Below are 19,969 nucleotides of genomic sequence, written 5' to 3'. Positions count from 1 at the left end.
CGCCCCCTAACGGCGGGAGGACCGAGAGACGCCGCCGCCGCGCCCCCTAACGGCGGGAGGACCGAGAGAACGCCGCCGCGCCCCTAACGGCGGGAGGACCGAGAGGTCGCCGCCGCCGCGCCCCCTAGCGGCGGAGGGAGGAGTGAGAGGCCGCCGCCGCCACACCCCCTAATGTTGGGAGGACCGACAGTCTCCCCTTCCCATCCCTCCTTGAAGTTAATGGTTCACACATTCTTATTTTTATAAATTTAGAGTACCCAATTATTTTTTCCACTTAAGGGGCAATTTAGCGTGGCCAATCCACCCAACCTGCACATCTTTGGGTTGCGTTAGGGCAGCACGGTAGCACAGTGGTCAGTACAGTTGCTTCACAGCTCCAGGATCCTGTCATAATATACACCAGTATATCATGGTGCAGACACACACTGATGGACACACAGCAAAACCAATCAACACACACAACACCACAGCCAATCACCAGTTAGAGCACACTCACTATAAAGATAGAGGGCATCAGTTTTCCCGCTCATTCGGGATGCAGCCTCTCAGAAGGACAGAGCTTGCAGCTTACAGCACAGATCTTCACCATGTGCTGAGTGCCTAGACTGGTTAGGACAGGCATAGGTCTTTTAGTTTAATCTAACATCGTGTTAACCCACAGTGAAAGTATGTTCAACAGTTTCTAGCTTAATAAAATAGTGTTGTTCTATTTTAAGTGTTGGTGGCCTGTATGTGTTCCATGGATCCAGAGCACCCAACACATCAGGTCCCAGGGGCGATTCCCAGCTTCGGTCGCAGTCTGTGTGGAGTCTGCACATTCTCCCCGTGTCTGCGTGGATTTCCTCCAGGTGCTCTGGTTTCTTCCCATAGTCCAAAGATGTGCGGGTTAGGTGGATTGTCCATGATAAATTGCCCTTAGTGTCTCAAAAAGGTTAGGTGGGGTTACTGGATTACGGGGCTAGGGTGGAGGTGTGGTCTTAGGTAAGTGGTTAAGTGGGGGTTACGGGGATAGGGTAGATACGTGGGCTTCAGTAGGGTGCTCTTTGTAAAGGCCTGTGCAGACTCGATGGGCCAAATGGACTCCTTCTGCACTGTTCATTCTATGGTTCTATGAAACCCACGCAGACATGGGGAGAATGTGCAAACTCCACACGGACAGTGACCCAGGGCCGGGATTCGAACCCTGGGTCCTCAGTGGCCTAGTCCCAGTGCTAACCACTGCACCACCGTGCTGCCCCGTTCATACAAACAAAGAACAAAGAAATGTACAGCCCGGGATCAGGCCCTTCGGCCCTCCAAGCCCGTGCCGACCATGCTGCCCAACTATAGGCGCCCATGATGTGGTGTTGTCCCGTTGCAGGAGTACCGTCCCAATGCCGGACTGGCTGGCGTCAGTTGAGGTCTTTGTTTCCCGTGTGGTATCGAAAAACGCCAGTACCGGGGCGGTGGTGAGCTTGACCTTGTCAATCATGTTTGTCACTTCCTCAAAACATTCAATCAAATTAGTGGGACATGACCTCCCTTGTACAAAACCATGCTGTCTGCTGCTAATAAGACCATTCACTTCCAAATGTGCATAGACCAGGGGCGGGATTCTCCAACCCCACGCCGAAGTGGCCGCGCCATCGTGAACGCCGTCGAGGTTCACGACGGCGCGGAACGGCCTTGGTCCCGACCGATTCAGGCCCTGACAAGGGCCAGTATCGGGGCCGCATCATCTACCCGCGCCAGGCCTTGTTGCCCGCGTAAAAGCGGCGCCGAATAGATGCCGCGGCCAGCGCCGCATCACGGACGTCATCCGCGCATGCGCGGGTTGGCCGGCGCAAACCCGCGCATGCGTGGTTGCCGTCCTGTCCAAATCCGCCCCGCAAGAAGATGGGGGACGGATCTTGCGGGGCCGCGGAAGGAAGGAAGTCCTCCTTCAGAGAGGACGGCCCGACGATCGGTGGGCACCGATCGCGGGCCACCCCACATTGCAGGTGAAGCCCGGTGCAGGATCCCCACAGGCCCCCCCCAGCATTCACGCACCGCCCACGACTGCAACGACCAAGTGTGGATGGCGCCGGGAGGAACCCGCCGTTTTGGCCTGGCCGCTCGGCCCATCCGGGCCTCAGAATCGCGGGGGTGCCGGAGAATCGCCATTTTGGGTATCTCCGGATATTCTGCGGCCCGCGAAACTTGACCGGCCCTTTCCCGCAGCTTGGGAGAATCGCGGGAGGGCATCGGACCGGCGTCCCCGGAAATTTTGGCGGCCCAGGCGATTCTCCCAACCGGCGTGGGAGTGGAGAATCGCGCCCCCTATCTCTGAGAATCTTTTCCAACAACTTCACTATCACTGACATCAAGTTCACTGGCCTATAATTATCCTTGCAACCCTTCTTAAATTTTTTTTAAAAATATTTTTTATTCAAATGTTTACATATTTTCAACAAAACCCCTCCCCCTACAGAAATAAGAAAAAAACAAAGAACACATAAATAAACATCTTAGAGCTATGTCATGTATTCCCCCAATATACAAGCCCACCATTAAACGATAACAAACACAGTAGTAAATAAAAAGTACCACCCCCCCCCCCCCCCGGGTTGCTGCTGCTGCTGACCACCTCCTAACGCTCCGCTAGAAAGTCTAGGAACGGTTGCCACCGCCTGAAGAACCCTTGCACAGATCCTCTTAAGGCAAATTTTACCCTCTCCAGTTTAATAAACCCTGCCATGCCGCTGATCCAGGATTCCACGCTCGGGGGCCTCTCATCCTTCCACTGTAGCAGAATCCTCAGCCGGGCTACCAGGGACGCAAAGGCCAGAATACCGGCCACTTTCGCCTCCTGCACTCCCGGCTCATCCGATACCCCAAATAGTGTGAGCCCCCAACTTGGCTTAACCCGGGTGTTTACCACCTTAGACACAATCCTCGCAACGCCCCTCCAGAACCCACCCAGTGCTGGGCACGCCCAGAACATGTGGGCGTGATTTGCTGGGCTCCCCGAACACCTCACACACCTGTCCTCTACTCCAAAAAACCGGCTCAGCCTTGCCCCAGTCATGTGCGCCCTGTGCAGAACCTTAAATTGTATCAGGCTAAGCCTGGCGCCCAGGGCGTCCCCCACGTACCCCCATCCATCTCCTCCCCCAGCTCCTCCTCCCATTTACTTTTCAGCTCCTCCACCGAGGCCTCCTCCTCCTCCTGCATCTCCTGGTAAATCGCCGAGACCTTGCCTTTTCCAACCCACACCCCCGAGAGCACCCTATCCTGGATCCTACGTGCTGACAGCAGCGGGAATTCCCTCACCTGCCGTCTTACAAACGCCCTTACCTGCATGTACCTGAAAGCATTTCCAGGGGGGAGCCCGAACCTTTCCTCCAACGCCCCAAGGCTCGCAAACGTCCCATCTATAAACAGGTCCCTATCCTTCTAATACCTGCCCTGTGCCAGTTCAGGAACGCCCCATCCATTCTCCCCGGGACAAACCGATGGTTCTCTCGGATCGGGGACCACACCGAAGCCTCTGCCTCCCCCCATGGCGTCTCCACTGCCCCCAAATTTTGAGGGTCACCGCCACCACTGGACCCGTGGTGTACCTTGTCGGCGGGAGCGGCAGCGGTGCCATCACCAGCGCTCTCAGGCTCGTGCCCACACAGGACGCCATCTCCAGCCTCTTCAACGCCGCCCCCTCCCCCTCCATTACCCACTTGTGTATCACCGCCATATTGGCAGCCCAGTAGTACCCACACAAATTCAGCAACCTGTCCCTGCTCCGTTCCAGAAACACCCTTCTCACCCTCGGGGTCTTTTTCGCCCATACAAACCTCATGATGCTCCTGCTGACCCGCTTAAAAAAGGCCTTAGGGATCAGGATGGGGAGGCACTGGAATATAAAAAGGAACCTTGGGAGCACCGTCATCTTCACCGACTGTACCCGACCCACCAGGGAGAGTGGCAGCATATCCCACCTTTCAAACTCCTCCATCTGCTCCACCAGCCTCGTCAAGTTGAGTTTGTGTAGGGCCCCCCAGCTCCTGGCCACCTGGACCCCTAGGTACCGAAAACTCCTTTCCGCCCTCTTCAGTGGAAGCTCGTCTATCCCCCTTCCCTGGTCCCCTGGGTGTATCACGAATAGCTCACTCTTCCCCATGTTGAGCTTATACCCGGAAAAGTCTCCAAACTCCCTGAGGATCCGCATCACCTCCGGCATCCCCCCCACCGGGTTCGCCACATACAGTCACAGGTCGTCGGTATACAGCGATACCCGGTGTTCCCCCCGCCCCCGCGCACCAGCCCCCTCCAGTTCCTGGACTCCCTCAAAGCCATTGCCAAAGGCTCAATTGCCAACGCAAACAGCAGGGGGGATGGAGAGCACCCCTGCCACGTTCCCCGGTACAGCCAAACGTATTCCGACCTCCTCCGATTTGTGGCCACACTCGCCACCGGGACTTCGTACAGTAACCTAACCCAACTAACAAACCCCTCCCTGAACCCGAACCACCTCAACACTTCCCACAGGTACCCCCACTCCACCCTATCGAAGGCCTTCTCCGCACCCATAGCCGCCACTGTCTCCGCTTCCCCCTCCACTGCAGGCATCATGATTACATTTAGGAACCTCCGCACATTGGTGTTTAACTGCCTTCCCTTCACAAAACCCGTCTGGTCCTCGTGGATCACCCCCGGGACACAGTCCTCAATTCTGGTAGCCAACACCTTCACTACAACTTCGCATCCACGTTGAGGAGCGAGATTGGCCTATACGACCCACACTGTAAAGGATCCTTGTCCCGCTTCAAGATCAGCGAGATCAGCGCCCTGGAGATCGTCGGGGGTAGGACCCTCCCCTCCCTCGCCTCATTGAAAGTCCTCACCAGTAGTGGGCCCAACAGGTCCATATACTTCCTATAAAATTCCACCGGGAACCCATTTGGTCCCGGTGCCTTCCCCGCCTGCATATTCCCCAGCCCCTTAGTCAGCTCCTCCAGCCCTACCGGTGCCCCAAGCCCCGCCACCTGCCCCTCCTCTACCCTCGGGAACCTCAGCCGGTCCAGAAAACGACACATCCCCTCCTCCGTCGGGGGCTCAGACTGATACAGCCCCTCATAGAAGTCTCTAAATACCCCATTTATTCCCACCGCACTTCGCACCGTGTTCCCCCCTTTATCCCTAACACCCCCAGTCTTCCTTGCTGCCTCCCGCTTCCGAAGCTAGTGTGCCAGCATCCGGCTAGCCTTCTCCCCGTATTCATACACTGCCCCTTGTGCCTTCCTCCACTGCACCTCCGCCTTCTTGGTGGTCGAACTCGGCCTGGAGGCTTCGTTGCTCCTTGAGTAGTCCCTCCTCGGGGACCTCTGCATACCTCCCATCTACCCTTAAAATCTCCACCACCAACCTCTCCCTCTCTCTCCTCTCCTTCCCGTCCTTGTGGGCCCTAATGGAGATTAGCTCTCCCTTAATCACCGCCTTCAGCGCCTCCCAGACCACCTCTATCTGCACCTCCCCATTATCGTTAACCTCTAGGCATCTTTCAATGCACCCCAGGATCCGCCCGCTCACCTCCTCATCCGCCAGCAAACCCACCTCCAGGCGCCACAGTGGGCGCTGGTCCCTCTCCTCCCCTAGCTCGAGCTCCACCCAGTGCGGGGCATAGTCTGAGATGGCGATGGCCGAATACTCCGTGTCCTCCACCCTCGGGATCAGCGCCCTGCTCAAAACGAAGAAGTCAATCCGGGAGTAGGCTTTATGGGCGTTGGAAAAGAAAGAGAATTCCTTGGCCCCCGGCCTAACAAACCTCCATGGGTCCACTCCTCCCATCTGGTCCATAAACCCACTCAACAACGTGGCCACCGCCGGCCTCTTACCCGTCGTGGAACTAGAGCGGTCCGGTGCTGGATCCAATACCATATTAAAGTCCCCACCCCAAATTATCAAGCTCCCTGCCTCCAGGTCCGGAATCCGGCCCAACATGCGCCGCATAAATCCGGCATCGACCCAATTCGGGGCATACACATTCACCAAGACCACCCACACCCCTGCAGCTTACCGCTGACCATCACATACCTACCTCCATTGTCTGCCACGATGCTCAGCGCCTCAAACTACACCCGCTTCCCCACCAAAATCGCCACCCCTCGATTCTTTGCGTCCAACCCCGAGTGGAAAACCTGCCCTACCCAGCCCTTTCTCAGCCTAACCTGGTCTGCCACCTTCAAATTTGTGTCCTGGAGCATGACCACATCTGCCTTCAGTCCCTTCAGGTGCACGAACACACGGGCCCTCTTGACCGGCCCGTTCAGGCCTCTCACATTCCAAGTTAGCAGCCGGATAACCACCCCCACCCCGCCGATTAGCCATCTCCCTTTCTAGGCCAGCCACGTGCCCGCGCCTCCCGCGCCCTCCGTTCCCCCCAGCGGCAGACCCCCGCCCCGACTCTCTCTTCAGGCTCCAGCTCCCCTTTGGCCAATGCAGCAGCAACCCAGTTCTCCCCCCCCCCCCCCCCCAGCTAGGTCCCCCCCGAGCTGCGTTGCTCCCCCCATAGCACTCCCGTAAGTCAGCTGACTCCTGCTGACCCCAGCTTCTCCCGCCACTCCATCGACCTACCCAATGTGAGAATCTCCCCCCCCCCGTCCTCTCCATCAGCGGGCGTTCCTCTCCAGCACCACCCCTCCACCCCTCCGATCCCGCCCCCTTCCTTCACTAGCGCGGGAAAAAGCCCGTGCTTTCCACCAAGCCGGCCCCACCCCCTCTGGCGCAGCTCCCTTGGGCCTGATCCCAGCCCCCCCCCACCTGGGGCCTCACCTCTCCCCTCCCTCCTCCCCCCCCCCCCCAATGGGGTCCCCTCTTCCAACCACCGACGCCCACACTCTCACCAAACCCCCACTCCGAACCATTTCACCTACCCCACCCAGCACCCAAAAAAACAAACAGTACCAAACAGAACATCCCCCCAAATCACAACAATCCCATCAATCCCCCCTCGACAACCCCTCGCAACCGACCCTCAATCCGAGTCCAACTTTTCGGCCTGGATAAAGGTCCACGCCTCCTCTGGCGTCTCAAAGTAGTGGTGGCGGTCCTTGAAAGTGACCCACAGTCGCGCCGGCTGCAACATTCCAAATTTCACTCCCTTCCGATGCAGAGCCGCTTTAGCCCGATTGTACCCGGCCCTCTTCTTGGCCACCTCCCCGCTCCAGTCCTGGTATATCCGGACCTCTGTATTCTCCCACTTGCTGCTCCGCTCCTTCTTTGCCCACCTTAGGACACACTCCCTGCCCACGAAGCGGTGGAAGCGCACCAGCACCGCCCGCGGCGGCTCGTTGGGCTTGGGCCTCCTCGCCAGGACTCGGTGGGCCCCCTCCAGCTCCAGGGGCCCCGGGAAGGCCCCCGCACCCATCAGCGTGTTCAGCATTGTGACCACGTATGCTCCAACATCCGACCCCTCCACTCCCTCCGGGAGACCCAGAATCCGCAGGTTCTTCCTCCTCGACCGATTCTCCATGTCCTTGAACTTCTCCTGCCATTTCTTATGCATCGCCTCGTGCGCCTCTACCTTCACTGCCAGGCCCAAGATCTCGTCCTCGTTCTCCGAGGCCTTTTGCCGCCCATCCCGGATCGCCGCCCCTTGGGCCTTCTGGGTCTCGAGCAGCTTGTCTATCGAAGCCTTCATCGGCTCCAACAGCTCTGCCTTCAATTCCGTGAAGCAGCACTGGAGAAACACCTGCTGTTCCTGCGACCACTGCACCCACGCTGCCTGGTCCCCACCCGCCGCCATCTTGGTTTTCCTCCCTCGCACTTTTTGCTGCTCCAAAACTACTTTTTTCACCGCTCCACTCCTGGTCCAATCCACACAGTGCCGGGGAAATGTTACTGTCACCTTCCCACACTGGGAACCATTGAACAAATTCCGCTGGGGGCCTTAAAAAGAGCCCAAAAGTCAGTTTCTGGCGGGAGCTGCCGAACGTGCGACGTAGCTCCACATAGCCGCAACCGGAAGTCCGCAACCCTTCTTAAATAACGGTACAACATTGGCTATCCTCCAATCCTCTGGGATCTCACCTGTGGCCAATGAGGACACAAAGATTTCTGTCAGAGGCCCAGCGATTTCATCTCATGTCTCCCTCAACAATCTGGGATAGATGCCAACTGGCCCTGGGGACTTGTCTAAGTTACTGCTTTTTAACAGACCTAACACTTCCTCCCTCGTAATAATGACCTGTTCTAAAGTGTTTACTCATCCCTGTGAGACACCACTGATCAACGTGTCCCTCTCCTTTGTGAATACCGATGCAAAATACTCATTAAGGACCTCACCTACTTCCTCTGGTTCTACACATAATTTCCCTCCTTTGTCCTTGAGTGGATCAACTCTTTCTCCAGCTACCCTCTTGTTCCGAATATACATATAAAATGCCTTGGGATTCTTCTTAATCCTGTCTGCCAAGGACATTTTGTGACCCCTTTTTGCCCTCCTAACTTCCTGCTTGAGCTCTTTTCTACTTTCCTTGTATTCCTCAAGAGCTTTATCTGTTTTTAGTTGCCTGTACCTCACATATACATCCTTTTTCTTTTTGAAAAGATTCTCAATTTCCCTGGTCATACATGGTTCCTGAATCCTACCTTTCATGTCCTTCCTTTTTACCGGCACATGCCTGTCCTGCACTCCCATCAACTACTCCTTAAAAGACTCCCACATGCCAAATGTGGAATTATCCTCAAATAACCTCTCCCAAACAACAGACTCCAAATTCTGCCTAATCTGGTTTAGTTAGCCTTCCCCCAATTTAGCACCTTAACCCTAGGACAACAGTTTTCCATGAGTATCTGGAAGCTTACGGAATTGTGGTCACAGTTCGCCACATGTTCTCCCACTACAACTTTGATGACCTGGCCAGGCTCGTTCCCTTGTACTAGGTCCAATATAGCCCCCTCTCTAGTCGGAGTATACACATATTGTTCCAAAAAACCTTCTTGGACACACTTAACAAATTCCTCACCATCCAGACCCCTAGCCCTAAGGAATTTCCAGTCAATATGAGGAAAATTAAAGTCCCCCAATACAACAACCCTATTATTTCTACATCTATCCAGAATCTGCTTACATATCTGTTCGAAGAGCTGAATTGCCTATTTCTGCTCCTAATTCCTAAGTTCCTATGCCCAGAACTGTCCACAGTACTCCAGCTGACATCTAACAAGTGTCTTATACAAGCTCAATTTAACCTTCTTGCACTTAACTTTAAGCTCCATTGATAAAGCTGAATATACTGTGAGCTCTATTAACTTCTCTCTCAACCTACTGCCAACTTTAATGATGTATGCATATAAACACCCAGATCCCTCTGTTCCTGAACCCCCTTTAGAGTAGTACTCTTTATTTTACACAGTTTCTCCATGTTCTTGGATGGGGAACTCTGAAGGAGTTCCAGGACTTTGACCCAGTGACACCGAAGGAATGGGGATATAATTCCAAGTCACATTGGTAAGTGACTTGGAAGCGTACTTCCAGGTGGTGGTGTTCCCATGTATCTGCTGCCCTTGTCCTACTATGATGTGGAGATGCCGGTGTTGGACTGGGGTGAGCACAGTAAGAAGTCTTACAACATCAGGTTAAAGTCCAACAGGTTTGTTTCGAATCACGAGCTCTCGGAGTGCAGCTCCTTCATCACCTGGACTTTAACTCGGTGTTGTAAGACTTCTTACCTTGTCCTACTAGATCAGTGTTTTTTTCCCAGGACCCACTTTTGCCAACCAGCCGACCTTTGGGATCCATGCCTTTGTGACCCACACCAGCTGACCTTCAAGACCTATGCCACGTTCAAAGAACCTACTCATTCTGGCCACCGTCACGTGCACCCTATGGACTTCTAATTAGGCTAAGCCTAGCACACGACGACGATGCCTCCATCTGCTCCCATGCTGACCCCTCCCCCACCACTCATTTCCTAACCATGGCAAGATTCGCTACCCAATAATAGTTCATTATATTTAACAAGGCCTCCCCAAAGTATTTGGGCGGCACGGTAGCACAGTGGGTAGCACTGTTGCTTCACAGCTCCAGGGGTCCCAGTTTCGATTCCCGGTTTGGGTCACTGTCTGTGCGGAATCAACGTGGGTTTCCTCCAGGTGCTCCAGTTTCCTCCCACAAGTCCCGAAAGATGTGCTGTCAGGTAATTTAGACATTCTGAATTCTCCCTCTGTGTACCCGAACAGGCACCGGAATGTGGAGACTGGGGACTTTTCACAGTAACTTCATTGCAGTGTTAATGTAAGCCTACTTGTGACAATAAAGATAAGTGCACGAGTAAACCAACAAATAAAATCTTTAAAAAGATCTGACACCTGCTTATCAACCAACCTCTGAAGTAGCTATACACTCTATTGCACCTCTTCAGCTGCAACCATTGTTTATTTTGCCATTTTAATAAACACCACTGATTTATCCTATTTTAGAGTCTATCGTCCCAGCACTTTCCTTAAGTCATCAACACTGTGACTTTGTGTGTCCAACTTTATTACAATGAAAACATCTGAGGTTTCTAATCTCTTCCACTCCTAAATTTCCCTTTTAACCTGAGTCTATAACATCTCCAACTATGTCTCCTGTGCCATGACCGCCTGTGGATTTTTAATTTCCCCGGTTTCTATCCTTCACAGGCTGAAAGTAATGTCAAAAACCAAACCTTGATTTATGAATGAATTCAAAAGAGCCTGCCATTTCTGCTGCCAGTCTCGCAGTCTTGACTCTTTGCTCTCCCACGACTTCTCACTACTGCAGGAAGTGAATCTTTAAATTCCTCCAGAATAATCATTTCCCCAAGAGCTTCACACGTTCAGTCTATTTTTAATGCTTTATCCACCTATCAAAATTATTTTGTTTGGTTTTCAAATTCTATATACGTCTGACCTGGTTCCTTCCTTATATATTTTTTTTATTTTTTAAAAATATATTTTATTGAAATTTTTTTTCCCAAACAACAATTTTTCCTCTTAGAAAACAAACGCAACAGTAACAATACAGAAATTTTTAACAATACACAAGTAACAAAACCCCCTTATCTATTGACCTAAACTAAACTAACCCCCCCCCCCCCTCCCACCCTCCCCCCCTCCCCCTGGGTTGCTGCTGCTGGTCATCTGTCTTCCCTCTAACGTTCCCCTAGGTAGTCGAGAAATGGCTGCCACCGCCTGGTGAACCCTTGAGCCGATCCTCTCAGGGCAAACTTTATCTGCTCCAGTTTAATGAACCCCGCCATATCGTTTACCCAGGCCTCCAGTCCGGGGGGTTTCGCCTCCTTCCACATGAGTAGGATCCTACGTCGGGCTACTAGGGACGCAAAGGCCACAACGTCGGCCTCTTTCGCCTCCTGCACTCCCGGCTCTTCCGCAACTCCAAATAGAGCTAACCCCCAGCCTGGTTTGACCCGGGCCTTCACCACCTGCGAAATCACTCCCGTCACTCCCTTCCAATACCCTCCCAGTGCCGGGCACGCCCAAAACATATGTGCGTGGTTTGCCGGGCTCCCGCCACACCTCCCACATTTGTCCTCCACTCCAAAGAACCTGCTCAATCTTGCTCCCGTTATGTGTGCTCTATGTAGCACCTTAAATTGAATCAGGCTAAGCCTGGCGCATGAGGAAGAGGAATTTACCCTGCTTAGGGCATCAGCCCACATACCCTCCTCTATCTCCTCCCCTAATTCTTCTTCCCACTTTCCTTTTAGTTCGCCCACCGACTCCTCCCCCTCTTCCCTCATCTCTCTATAAATCTCTGACACCTTGCCCTCTCCGACCCACACCCCTGAAAGCACCCTGTCCTGTATCCCCTGTGTCGGGAGCAACGGAAATTCCCTCACCTGTTGTCTAGTAAACGCCCTCACCTGCATATATCTCAAGAAATTTCCCCGGGGCAACTTATACTTTTCCTCCAATGCTCCCAAGCTCACAAAAGTCCCATCTATAAATAAATCTCCCACCCTCCTAATTCCCAACTGGTACCAGCTCTGAAATCCTCCATCCATTCTTCCTGGGGCGAACCTATGGTTGTTCCTGATAGGGGACCCCACCAGGGCTCCCCGCACCCCTCTCTGTCGCCTCCACTGTCCCCAGATATTCAGTGTTGCCGCCACCACCGGGTTTGTGGTAAACTTTTTAGGTGAGAACGGTAGCGGCGCCGACACCAGCGCCTCTAAACTCGTCCCTTTACAGGACTTTCTCTCCAGTCTTTTCCACGCCGCTCCCTCACCCTCCATCATCCATCTACGTATCATTGCCACATTGGCGGCCCAATTGTAATCGTCCAAGTTCGGTAGTGCCAATCCTCCTCTGTCCCTACTACGCTGAAGGAACCCCCTCCTTACTCTCGGGACTTTCCCTGCCCACACGAAGCTCGTGATGCTCCTGTCTATTTTATTAAAGAAGGTCTTGGTGATTAATATAGGGAGACATTGAAATACAAATAAGAACCTCGGGAGGACCATCATCTTAATTGCTTGCATCCTGCCCGCCAGCGATAGAGGCTGCATGTCCCACCTCTTGAAGTCCTCCTCCATTTGTTCTACCAGCTGTGTCAGATTAAGTCTGTGTAAGGTTCCCCAGCTCCTAGCGATCTGAATCCCCAGGTATCGGAAGTTTCTTTCAACTTTCCTTAGCGGCAAGCCTTCTATCTCTCTACTCTGGTCCCCTGGATGTATCACAAATAATTCACTCTTCCCCATGTTTAGCCTATACCCCGAGAATTCCCCGAACCCCCTCAAAATTCGCATAACCTCTATCATCCCCCCGCTGGGTCCGACATGTATAACAATAGGTCATCCGCATATAACGAGACTCGGTGTTCTTCTCCCCCTCTAATCACCCCTCTCCATTTCCTGGAGTCTCTCAACGCCATGGCCAGAGGTTCAATTGCCAACGCGAACAACAATGGAGACAGGGGGCATCCCTGTCTTGTTCCCCTATATAGTCGGAAATACTCCGATCTATGTCGACCTGTAACTACGCTTGCCGTTGGAGCCCCATAAAGAAGTCTAACCCAGCTAATAAACCCGTTCCCAAACCCAAACCTCCTTAACACTTCCCATAAATACTCCCACTCCACCCTATCAAATGCCTTCTCTGCGTCCATTGCCGCCACTATCTCTGCCTCCCCCTCCACTGGGGGCATCATTATCACCCCTAATAGTCGTCGCACGTTAACATTCAGTTGTCTCCCTTTTACGAACCCTGTCTGGTCTTCGTGCACCACCCCCGGGACACAGACCTCTATCCTCGATGCCAGTACCTTTGCCAGCAATTTGGCGTCCACGTTCAATAGTGAAATAGGTCTATTTCAAGTGAAATAGGTCTACTGCAACGGATCTTTGTCCCTCTTCAAAATTAGCGATATCGTCGCCTCCGACATCGTCGGGGTTAGAGTCCCCCCTTCCCTGGCCTCATTGAACGTCCTCGCCATCAACGGGGCCAACAAGTCCACATATTTCCTGTAATATTCCACCGGGAACCCGTCTGGCCCCGGGGCCTTCCCTGCTTGCATGCTTCCCAGTCCCTTAATGACCTCGTCCACCTCAATCGGTGCCCCCAGGCCTACCACCTCCTGCTCCTCCACTTTCGGGAACCTCAATTGGTCCAGGAACTGCCGCATCCCCTCCTCTCCCTCTGGGGGTTGAGACCTATACAGTTCCTCATAAAAGGTCTTGAACACCTCATTTATCTTTCCTGCCCTTCGCACCGTGTCTCCCCTTTCGTCTCTAATTCCTCCTATCTCCCTCGCTGCTGCCCTCTTTCGCAATTGATGAGCCAACAGGCGACTAGCCTTTTCCCCATATTCATACCTCCTCCCCTGTGCCTTCCTCCACAGTACCTCCGCCTTTCTGGTGGTCAGAAGGTCAAACTCCGTCTGGGGTCGTCTCCTCTCCCTGTACAATTCTTCCTCCGGAGTCTCTGCAAATTCCCTGTCCACCCTTAAAATCACCCCCAGTAATCTTTCCCTTTCCTTGGCCTCTGTTTTCCTTTTGTGGGCCCCACTAGAGATCAGCTCTCCTCTGACCACCGCTTTTAGTGCTTCCCAAACCACTCCCACAGGGACCTCGCCGTCGTCATTGGCCTCCAGGTATCTCTCAATACACCCCTGCACTCTTGCACACACTCCCTCATCCGCCATCAGTCCCACATCTAAGCGCCAGAGTGTTCTCTGCTCCCTGCCCTCTCCTACTTCCAGGTCCACCCAATGTGGGGCATGATCCGAAACCGCTATGGCTGAGTACTCAGCTTCTTCCACCCTAGAGATCAATGACCTTCCCAAAACAAAAAAATCTATCCGGGAGTACACTTTATGGACATGGGAGAAGAAGGAAAACTCCCTAGCCCTAGGTCTAAGAAATAGCCATGGATCCACTCCCCCCATTTGGTCCATAAACCCCTTAAGTACCTTGGCCGCTGCCGGCCTCCTTCCGGTCCTTGAGCTGGATCTATCTAGCCCCGGGTCTAGCACCGTATTAAAGTCCCCTCCTAGAATCAAGTTTCCTACCTCCAGGTCCGGTATACGCCCCAGCATCCGTCTCATAAATCCCGCATCGTCCCAATTTGGGGCATACACATTAACCAACACGACCTCCATTCCCTCCAGCCTACCACTCACCATTACATATCTACCTCCGCTATCTGCTACGATGTTCTTTGCTTCAAATGCTACCCGTTTCCCCACCAAAATGGCCACCCCTCTGTTCTTTGCGTCCAGTCCTGAGTGGAACACCTGTCCCACCCATCCTTTCCTTAGCCTAACTTGGTCCGCCACCTTTAGGTGCGTCTCTTGGAGCATAACCACGTCTGCCCTTAGTCCTTTCAAATGCGCGAGCACTCGGGCCCTTTTTATCGGTCCGTTCAGGCCTCTCACGTTCCACGTGATCAGCCTCACTAGCGGGCTACCTGCCCCCCTCCCGTGTCGACTAGCCATTACCTTCTCTAGGACAGTCCCATATCCCGCCTCCGCGCTCCCGCTCGCTCCCCCAGCGTTGCACACCATCCCCGCCCACCCACTCTTTAGCCATTTCCTTTTGGATTTCCGCAGCAGCAACCCAGTTGTCCCCCCCCCCCCCCCCCCCCCCCCCCCCCCCCCCCCCCGTCCGTCCCCCCCCCCCCCCGGGCTAGATCCCTATCTAGCTTGATTGCTCCCCCCATGTCACTTCCGTAAGTCAGCTGACTTCAACTGACCCTGGCTACTCCTGCTCACTCCTCGACCCCCCCCCCGTGTGGGGGGAACTCCCATCCGCCTTGCGCCTGTCTTCCCGCCTTATTCTTTCTGGCGCGGGAACATCCGTTTACCTGACCCGCCTCTTATGGCGCAGCTCCCTTTCCCCTCCCCCTCCCCTTCCCCATTCTCCGACTGTGTCCCGTCTTTCCCCCATCACCGGCACCCACATTTCCCCAATGTCTCCCCCCTTCCCAGTTTGCTTCTCAATTAACTTCACCCATAACATTAACAAAATCAATAACAATAACATTTCCTGCAGCATCAGTCCCTCAGTTCCCATCCAATTTCTCTTCTTTGATGAAGGACCATGCTTCATCCGCCGTCTCGAAATAATGGTGTCTCTCCTGATACGTGACCCATAGTCTTGCCGGCTGCAGCATCCCAAACTTCACCTTCCTTTTATGCAACACCTCTTTGGCTCGGTTGAAGCTCGCCCTCCTTCTCTCCACCTCCGCACTCCAATCCTGGTATATCCGTACCACAGCGTTCTCCCATCTGCTACTCCGCACCTTTTTAGCCCATCTCAGGACCTCTTCTCTGTCCTTAAGGCGGTAAAATCGCACGATTATCGCCCTCGGTGGTTCTCCCGCTTTTGGTCTTCTCGACGGAATCCGATTTGCCCACTCCACCTCCATGGGGCCCGTAGGGGCCTCAGCACCCATCAGTGAGCTCAGCATCGTACTTGCGTACGCTCCACAGTCCACTCCTTCCACACCCTCAGGGAGACCAAGTATCCGAAGGTTCTTCCTTCGCGCTCCGTTTTCTAGGGCCTCAATCCTATCAGCACACTTTTTATGAAGTGCCTCGTGCGTCTGAGTCTTAACCGCCAGGCCCAGGATCTCGTCCTCAATATCTGTCACCTTCTGCTCCACCACGCGAAGCTCTGTCTCCTGGGTCTTTAATGTCTCCTTGAGCCCCTCAATTGCCTGTAGCATCGGGGTCAGCACCTCCCTCTTCAGCAGCTCCACGCACCATCTCACGATTTCATCCTGCTCAGGCCCCCATGTCGCCTGCGCTTTCTCCGCCGCCATCTTGAACTTCTCTCCCTCTGACCTTTTGGTCGATGATTCCTCGGGCTGCAGCCGCCGCCGCCGGTTTTTTCCTCCTTCGTTTGGGGGGGGGACTCCCTTCTCCCACACCCCACACCGGGCTGGGTCGACAGAAAATTCCCCGTTGGGGCTCTTAAAAGAGCCCGAAGGTCCGTCGGAGCTGGAGCCGCCGAAACGTGCGGCTAGCTCAGCATCAACGCAACCGGAAGTCCCTTCCTTATATTTTTTAACCTGCTGTCTGTAGGCTACTAGCTCTAGTTCACATGCACTTAAAATGGCTTTTCTCACCTTATCATTATCCCTAGATATCTCCTCTGACAATGATACAAATACTTCACTGGCTCTGCCTACTAATTGTGACTGAACCAATACCTACATGAGGCACAGATAGGCGCTTCTGTGGACGTGTTTAGAGACTCCAGGATGGTATGTTGCCTCCCCGGTGCCAGGATCAAGGATGTGGAGATGCCGGCGTTAGACGGGGTAAGCACAGTAAGAAGTCTTACAACACCAGGTTAAAGTCCAACAGGTTTGTTTCAAATCACTAGCTTTCGGAGCACTGCTCCTTCCTCAGATGAATGAAGAGGTATGTTCCAGAAACATATATCCCGACAAAGTCAAGGATGCAAGGCGGACTTCCGGTGGCGTGGGCGAGCAGGGCGGCCGCAGCAACAAGAGCTCCCGCCGGTGGCTGCGATTCGCGGCAATTTCGGGGAAATCCCCGAGTCCTCACGCACCCCCCGACTATCGTCGGCCTTTGGGGCCGCTACGAGCAGCCAGCGGGGCCGGTTTAAAAACCGGCGAAGAACCCCGCGCGGGTGTCGGGCGGCGGGGGGCTGAGGCGCCGGGCCCGGCGCGGCAGGTCAGAGTAGCGGGGGCGGAGCTACGTGGAGGCCGAGGCGGCAGGCCCGAGGCCAGGGCACCATGTAGGGAGGGTGCTCCACGTCGGATGGCTCCCACCTAGGAAGAAGAAAGAAGGTTGAAGCCTGGTCCCAGGTGAATGCAGAGGAGAAAGAAAGAAGATTTATGGAAGTTTGGTAAAAGTTTTTTTTTCTCTCTCTCCCCCCTTTTCAAAAAAAAAGAAGAATGTCAGATTGATGAAGGGCAGGAGGGTGAAGGGGGAGAGAGGAGAAAGGAAAGAAGATAAAAAACAATAAGCCGCTAAAGGATGCGAAGAGCAGTGTCGAAGAAAGGAGGAAACGTGGGTTCGCCGCCGAAGGAGAAGACGAGCAAAGGTGTTGACAGGATGGCGGAAGCCGAGCTGCAAGGCGGGGCCGCACTATTTACGGTGGAGAAGATGACCGAGGTGATGGCGGTGGAGCTGGAAAAACATTTGGTGAGGCACATGGAGGCCTTGAGGAAAGAGATGGCGGTCGTGTTGAGGTCATGGGTGGAGGAGGCAATCGGCCTGATGAGGGTGGAGGTGGCAAAGGCATTGGCCGAGATGAGAGAGCAGGGCGGGAAGATGAAGGAGGTGGAGGAGGTCATGACACGACACAGCGACCAGGTCACCTCGATGGGAGACGAGCTGCGGAGGGTGGTGGAGGTTAACAGAGGGCTCCGAGCAAAGCTGGAAGACTTGAAAAACCGCTCAAGGCGGCACAATTTGAGAATTGTGGGCTTGCCCGAAGGGACAGAGGGCCAAGGCCAACGCAATACTTCGCTAAGAAGTTGGCGGAGCTGATGGGGGAGGGTGAGAGCCCCACCCTGTACGAGCTAGACCGAACTCATCGGTCATTAAGGCCGAAGCCCAAAGTGAACAAGCCGCCAAGGGCAGTAATTATCTGCTTCCATACGTTTTGCATGAAGGAGAAAGTATTAAGCTGGGCGAAGCAGGAGCGTGAGGTGCTGTGGGATGGTACTGCGGTTCGGATCTACCAGGACTTGACGGTGGAGTTGGCAAAAAGACGAGCGGCGTTTGGGCGAGTGAAGGCGGCTTTGTACAAGAAGGGGGTGCGATTTGGTGTGGTGTACCCGGCGAAGTTGAGAGTAACATATAAAGCCAAAGACTTTTATTTTGAGACAGCGGAGGCGGCTGAGGCGTTCGTGAGGGCAGAAGGCTTGGGACAGACGTGAAGAGCGGAACTGGAAGAGAGACTGTGGACTGTGTTTGAGCGGCTGGAAAATGTACAAATGTTACAACTTTCTTTTTACTGATTTGTATTGAAATTTACTTCTCTTTGCATTGTTACAGAGTTCAAGTTAATGGCGTTCTGTGTTGCGACGGTTAAATGTTATGTTAGTGAATTGTAGGGGTTGGATTGTTGGATTTGTTTTGGTGTTTCTTTCTCTGGGACTGGGTGGAAGGGGGCGAGAGGTCTTGGCGGGGGGAGCCACTCGCGCTAGCTAACTAAAGTCAGTTAGTGAACGGGGGTGAGGTGAGAGGAGGACTGCGGACGTTGGAGCCTGGGTAGCAGGCTTCAATGGGCCTACGAGGCGAGCAAGAGGGGGCGGAGGGATGGATGTTGGGGGATGTTTTTGTAGGGGGGGTTCTTGGGAGGGAGGGAAGGGGTTCGATGTTAACAATGGACAGGGGCGGGTCAGGCTTATGGGGCAGGGCCCGGTGGTATGGTGATGGTGGATAAGAAAGGTGGGGGGGGGGTGAGAGACCCCCAGTAAGGATAATCACGTGGAACGTGAGAGGGCTAGGAGGTCCGGTCAAGAGGTCAAGGGTGCTTGCACACCTTAAAAGTTTGAAAGCCGATGTAGCAATGCTGCAGGAGACTCACTTGAGGGTGAAGGACCAGGTGAGACTTAAAAAGGGCTGAGTTAGCCAAGTGTTTCACTCCGGATTTGATGGAAGGGCTCGAGGGGTAGCTGTGCTGGTCAGCAAAAGGGTACGCTTCCAGATGGAGAAGGTGGTGGCAGATCAGATGGGTAGATATGTGATTGTGACAGGGGCACCGGAGGGGAGATTAGTGGCACTATTAAGTGTATACGGTCCCAATTGGGACGATGTGGGATTCGCGAGGTAGGTGTTTGGGGCTATTCCCGACTTGGACACGCATGAGCTGATTGTGGTGGGGGGGGGACTGGAACTTGGTGCAGGAGCCAAGGTTGGACAGATCACGGCCGTGCTCGCTGGTCCCATCAGGGGGGGCGAAGGCGCTAGCTGGGCTAATGGTGGAAATGGGAGGGGTGGATCCTTGGAGGTTCCTGCACCCAAGGGAACGGGAGTATTCGTTTTTCTCAGCGGTCCAGAAGGTATACTCGCGGATCAACTTTTTTGTGGTGGGGAAGGCTTTGCTGGCTGGAGTCATGGGGTCGGAATACTCTGCAACTGCAGTGTCAGATCACGCTCCACATTGGGTGGATATGGTGCTGGAGAAGGGGGCAGCGCAGAGACCGGGGTGGAAACTGGATGTGGGGCTTTTGGGCAACCAAGTGTTCTGTGAGAAAATTGAAAAGATAATTAAGGAATATGTAGGTTTCAATTGTATGGTGAGGTGTTGAAGGCAGTCGTCTGGGAGGCTCTAAAGGCGGTGGTGAGAGGTGAGGTAATTTTGTTTAAGGCCAGGGTGGATAAAGAGGAGAGGTTGGTGCGGCAGAGGGTAATAGGTGAGATGTTGGAGGTAGATAGGAGGTATGCAGAGGATGGGGACCCGGCGAAGCTGGAAAACAGGAAGGAACTACAGGCGAGCTTCGACCGACTGTCCACCAGGAAGGCGGTGCGCCAACTGAGACGAGC

Source organism: Scyliorhinus torazame, unplaced genomic scaffold, assembly GCF_047496885.1.
Source record: "Scyliorhinus torazame isolate Kashiwa2021f unplaced genomic scaffold, sScyTor2.1 scaffold_677, whole genome shotgun sequence".
In the NCBI taxonomy this organism is placed as follows: Eukaryota; Metazoa; Chordata; class Chondrichthyes; order Carcharhiniformes; family Scyliorhinidae; genus Scyliorhinus; species Scyliorhinus torazame.
Note: the sequence above shows the minus strand (reverse complement) of the source record.